The sequence below is a fragment of the Neovison vison genome, chromosome 12 (genome assembly GCF_020171115.1).
Source record: "Neovison vison isolate M4711 chromosome 12, ASM_NN_V1, whole genome shotgun sequence".
Classification (NCBI taxonomy): Eukaryota; Metazoa; Chordata; class Mammalia; order Carnivora; family Mustelidae; genus Neogale; species Neogale vison.
The window spans coordinates 66,415,271-66,421,343 of NC_058102.1; positions in this window are offsets into that span (position 1 = coordinate 66,415,271).

Here is a 6,073-nt window from a genome sequence, read left to right on the forward strand (position 1 = left end):
TTCTCCCTTTCAGAATCCTTGAAACTCTGAGCTTCAGTTTCAAGATCAATTCCTGTAAACCCTATAGTATTTAAGCCTAAAGCACATATGAGTTTAATACAAAATGTTAAAGAGCTATAATTTGGGGGTTCTAAGATCATCTTATGGTTAGCCCATGAAATCAGGGAATTGCTTTTTCTGGAGAGAAAGGAACTGAAATGCATTCATGTGGTGACAGGATTTTATTTGAACAGTGCATGGTCTCCTGCTAGCCTTGCTTTTCCAAGAGGTATGGCCTGCACTGAAGAGGCTCTGTAGAGACAGAGAAGTGTCTCCCCAGTGCCCCTTCAGCACCAGGTTGGGTCCACTCTTTTCCCAGTACCTACTGACCAGCTTCCCTCCCGGGTACTGAGGCATCCTGGGCTGCATGAGAACTGTGTCCACAGCAGGAACAAGGTCTCGCATGTGTTAACAAGCTCCTGTGTACAGAAAACAGCCTTACTTCTCGAATGAAAGGAATCAAAGAAAGAACAGAGTGTGGATTGTCCTGTTTCCTATATCCACCTGCCACAGGATCCTAAGTGGAGCAAAATTTAGAGAATCGTATTTGGAAGCTTTCTCATTCTTCAGTGACTTGAAATTGAGCCTGAGAGGGAGAGATACAATAGCACTCCCTGTGTGTGTGTGTGTGTGTGTGTGTGCACGTGCATGTGTGTGTGTGTGTGTGTGTGTGTGTGAGTGTGTGTGTCTTGGGCCTGAAAAGGGCCCAGGCTTTTGGAAGACATCACTCATCCCTGAACTCCAACAGCAAGACTCCGAGTACTTGAATATGTGGAGAAATAGGAAATCCCTGGATGTAACTGAAAAGCCCCAGACTAGATTCTTCCTTAGCTTCGATGCAGAACTCACGCCTTTGTTACATCCCACTGATTGCCAGAGACTTGAGCCACCTCCTCTCTAGGTTATAAGTGGGTACAGGCAACAGTCATAGGGAATGTGCCTCAAACAGGCCTATCCTCCAAGTCCTGGGGAAAAAAATGGAAGGAACTGATGGCCAAGGCTGCCAAAGGGCTAAAGCGTCAGTCTTGTCTCTCCCCATTAAAGTCCTTAAAAGCTTAACATAGTTTTCATTTTTCAGCATTAATTCAAATCTAAGTCTCCTGCCTTCCTCGAAAATCCCCTCTCCACCTTGACTTGGCTGCTCCAGGAGCATCTTCCCTGCTATTATTAGTGGATAATTGCTTAACATTTTCTAGAGGTAATTAACCTTGCCTTTGAAATGAAAGAAATCCCTAAATTGAGCAATATGATGAAAGCCATTCTTTCATGTAATTTAGACTCATCAGCCAAGTACATCAATTTCTAGCTCAAAGGCCGGGCTGAAGAATAAGCAGTGGAGATATTGTAAAGAAAAAAACTCAAGGTCTTAATACTGTCAGTCTCAATTCCTTCAGAACAGGGTTCCCAGGGTGACAGCCCGATTGCAGGAGGCCAGTGGTTCTGTTCAAGTGCAACGCAGTGACCTTGACAAAGGGCATCTGTTACAAGGAGTCCATGTCCGGCTGACAGCAGCATGGTCAGTGTTGCATGCATACCTGAAGGCTCCGGAAGTTCTCAGAGGACTACTGCTTCTGCATTTAAATGAAATGTCTTTTAACATTTTTAGGAAAACAAATGTCATTTTGCAGAGCGCTCTGGGAGTCTACATGCAGTTTGTCAGTCCCTGCCAGCATCTGTATGCACGCCTGTCTCACAATAACTGTAAGTAGCTCCTTCAGGACCATAGGTTTTGAGGTGGTGAGATGCCACAGACAACTTGCTTGCCACCCGCCTCCACCTAAGGCTGTGCCCAGCTGATTTCAGACTGATGGATATCAGAATTTTCCTCTCGCCAAGAGAAAGGTTTCCAAGATGGAGACTAAACAACATCCCCTGGTATCTCATTCCAAAGGTTGGGAAAGTTCCGTGCCAGCAAACCACTTTGTGGTTGCATTAGACGCTCTCTGCTGCCCTGTGGTTAGCTGGAAGTCACTTTACCGCCGGGCTTTTATCGCCCAGCGGCTGCATTTAGCATTCTGGGTGACCGTGGCCCACGCCCCAAACCAGAGGAAGGCCCTGAGGGGCTTTTAGAGGACCATCCAGCAGCCCTCAGAGATGCAGGAGGTCCAGATCAGATCTACAGACGCAGATTTAAAAAAAAAAAAAGGAGGTCACTTTGGCGCCCTCTAGGGGCAGTTCATTGCCATCCTGTAGATTGTGAAATCTTTGGGTAATTTCATGTCAGTATGGAGACAAACATCTTGTTAGTGATTTCCTCATATGGCTTACCAGTACTCTTTCCTACATTCTTTTTGTTGATTATTTTACATGACCACAGGATCCCTTTTCTCATGGAAACTTCATCATAAAATCCTGTACCGAAGGGGGAAAAAACCCAACAACAACAAAATTAAAGCCAGAGACTTTGATTGTGTCTATCAGTTCTGTTTATTTTGATGCAAGCACTGAAGGCAGCTCTTCAGCCCTCCTTTTTAAATGTTTCCCATTCACAAACATGGGATCTGAGTCGGTTTCATTCCCCTTTAACAAATGGAGGCGCTCGGGGGGAGCAAATCTTATGATGCCTCTCATTGAAAAGCAGGGTGTTTAGAGTCTTTCATTCTTGGCATCATTGGTAAGTTCCTTTGCTTCTCTGCGCCTCAGTTTTCTCAAGTGTAAAGTGGGTCAGAGAAGAGTGCTTCCTCATGAGGGTGCTCTGAGGATTGGAAGAGATCATGCCTGCAATGCACATCATTGTCCTTCACAGGTATAGAGAATCTGGGGCACTCAAGACAGGAGAGCGCAGGAGACTCAGGAATTACCTAACAAAGGCACTGAGCTCACAGAGCTGTTGAAAGGGTTAAATGATTTAATGAAGGCAAAACACCAAAATAAAGTTTAGCATGTCCTAAACACCTGAAATCAATTCCCGTTGCGGATTTCCATTGTACAGTTGAGCACACTGCAACATATATCGGTTAAGTAAGGGGCGTAGAGAACTGACATAGTCCGCACTAGAGTCAGGAATCCATCTGACTCCACCGCCCAGGCTTTTTACCACGATGCTCTCTCTATGCATAGTAACTGTTACCGTCAGTAGTATTTTGACAGGAGAAATAATTTTCAGTAGGCCTGCTGTCTCTGACTGAAGAGAAGTTTCCAGTTCGTCAGCCCAAGAAGTGCACTCTGAAGCATGAGCCCACTTCCATGAAGACACCAAAAATGTAACCACTCATTCACTGTCTTTTGGTGGCGTGGGGCAGAAGTTCTCCACTTTTTTTTTTTTTTTTTTTTTTTTTTTTTGCAGTAAGAGGGTATTTTCTCTGGCTGAGATACTTGACTTCATCTGGGAAAGTGGACATAGTTAATAAGGAATTTAAAAAGGGAGCATCTAGAGGGAAGCCAAAACACCTTCTTAAGGTGTTTTCTTAGGGTCTCCCTGTCGAGGTGAACCCAATCGAAAGCCCTGGTAACTTCTAATGTTTCTCTAGAAGAGGCTCCAAAGCTACTCCACTTTCTTTTTCTTTCTCTTTTTTTTTTTTTTTAAGACTTTATTTATTCAGTAGAGAGAGAGAACACCCAAGCAGTGGAGAGGCAGATGTAGAGGGAGAAGCAGACTCCCTGCCCAGCTGGGAGCCTGACACAGGGCTTGATCCCAGGACCTGGAGATCATGACCTGAGCCAAAGACTAGTGCTTAACCATCTGAGCCACCCAGGCCCCCCTCACTTTCTGATTCTAGCATGGAAGATGCTCCCTGCACCTCTGAGAAGGAATCTGAGGATTCTTGAAATTTCTGTTGAAATTGGATAGAGAAGTTCTAAGCTAACCAGCGGTAAAAGTGTTCCTAATGTAGCCTCAGTAGAAGCGCTCCCTGACATAGGGCTTTCTTCAGCTCTCTTGGTCAGCATATTACCAGCTCTGCTATCTAAGCTGCTAAACCTCAGAGTCTCCCAGCTCAAGGATTTCCCATTGATTTTAGCTTCCAAAAACAGATTTCCCACAGCACCACCAGATTGTGACCGTGGGTGAAGTCTCCTGCTATTCCGCTTACTGTCTGCAAGTGCTGAGGCTTTGGAAACTCAAATCTTTGAGGCTGTCTTATTTTCTCTGAGGGCACAGAGCTAAAAGAAGACGGTTTGTTGTTTTAGGGAAGACACTCATTCCTAAGAAATTTCTAGCTATTGGGCAGTGGAAAAAAAAAAAAACTGTTTTGGAAAAACTTTTTCTGATGTTGAAGTGGTACAAACATGTATTTAAAGGAGATGCTTTTCTCAGAGGTGTTGCTGAGATGTATGCCTGTATTTGAGCTCCGCTTGGCTCTGAGACTTCCCCGTGCATTCCCATCCCTTCTTTAGGCAAGTTGGTAAAACACTTCATGAGTTAGTTTCTGTCTTTTTTTTTTTTTTAAATGCTATACAAGGAGCGAGGCCCACTGGTCCTGAAGCAAAACTACCTGAAAACTCTGTTTTCCTAGGAAGTGCTTTCCAGGTAAGAGGAAGATGTTTTCGGGTTGAGATTTAGACTCTGGAAGACTCCCTCCTGCCCAGAAGCGGTCATCCCAGACAATCGCTGCCAACAGCAACAGCAGTGAGATGACAGTGATAATGCCGCTTACACTGGCCTCTATAGTAGTCTTTCCTATGAAAAGTTCAAGTGCCACGCGCGAGATTGCAGACGATCCTCAGGTGTGTTTCTGTTCCCATTAACAGACAGGAAACTGAACTTGCAAAGGTGTCTGTCTCACTGAAAGGCCGAGAAGAAGTCACTCACGGGAAACAGGAAAACAAAACAAAAGAACTTCAGTATTTTTATTACACGTCAAAATTCCGAGGGTAGGTTGTATACAATCAAATCAGCTTTTGAAGAGCAGGGTTGCCTGCTAGTAGTGTATTCATTCATTCATTCATTCATTCGATGTTCACTGAGTATTCATTACATGTCAACTGTTGATCAGGGAGTGGGCTGCAGCGTCCCTAAATTCACAGAGTTTCCATTCTGGTGCCTAGAAACAAACAAACAAGAACATCAAAATAAAATATCAGGTGGACATAAATGTTGTGGGGAAGCAAAGGAAGGAAGCTAGGAAATGCCGAGGGTCTTATTTCCTATGGCATGGTCCAGGAAAGCCCTGACAGGCGGGAGGCATTTAAGCAGGACTTTGAAGGAAGCTAGGGCTCCATGAGAGCGGTTAAAGGAGAATTTTCAAAAAACCAAAAAGCTACTCTCATATAAATAGAAACCGAACGTATGTCAAAGATTCATTCTGCTCAGTTACTAGTAAAGGAATAATAAAAGGTTAAGACTAGTTCAAGTGGCATTCAAAAATGTGGCACTTACAGGAAGTTTAAGAACGGAGTGCTCAACGAAGAAAGACCGTTAGATTACAGACAAAGCTGGTTCATGTCCTCCTAGATTCTATACTACTGAAGTCCTTTAACAGACAGAAATTATTTGGTCTCTCCTGGAAAAAAAATCTACAAACTAACAAGAAACTTCATTCCATCTAAGATTTTTAATCAACAGTAAAGAGTGAGTCATAGAGAGTCCATTCCCCTAAATCATCCCGTGGGAACCTATGAAACAATGTACCCATAGCACATTTAAAAGACACACTGCTCACCTTTTTATTTTCAAGTTTTGCTTTCTTTTTCTTCTTTAGTTTTTTGTTTGGTTTTTGGTTTTTTTTTTTTTTTTTTCCATTACAAAGTCAAGCAGATAGCTGGAGGAGGAGCATTGCAGGTGGAGACAACATGAGTGAGTTGGCCCCTTTGCCTCCCTCCAGGAGGAGCCCCCCACCAACGCACACTCATACGTTCTACCTTATTATGAAGTGTCGTGCAAGTTAATAGCTGGGGGTAATCTGGAGAAGTCAGAAGATTTATACTGGAAAGAGAATGGACTTGAAGTTGGAAGTTGAAAGTAGGGGAATTTCAGAAGGTATTAGGGAGTCATGATTATGAAACGTGATGAATAAGAGGAGAATAGATTTGGACATTTTGCTACTTCTCTTGGGCCTGGAAAGGTAGTTCATCTACACAAGCCCCACCTTTGACT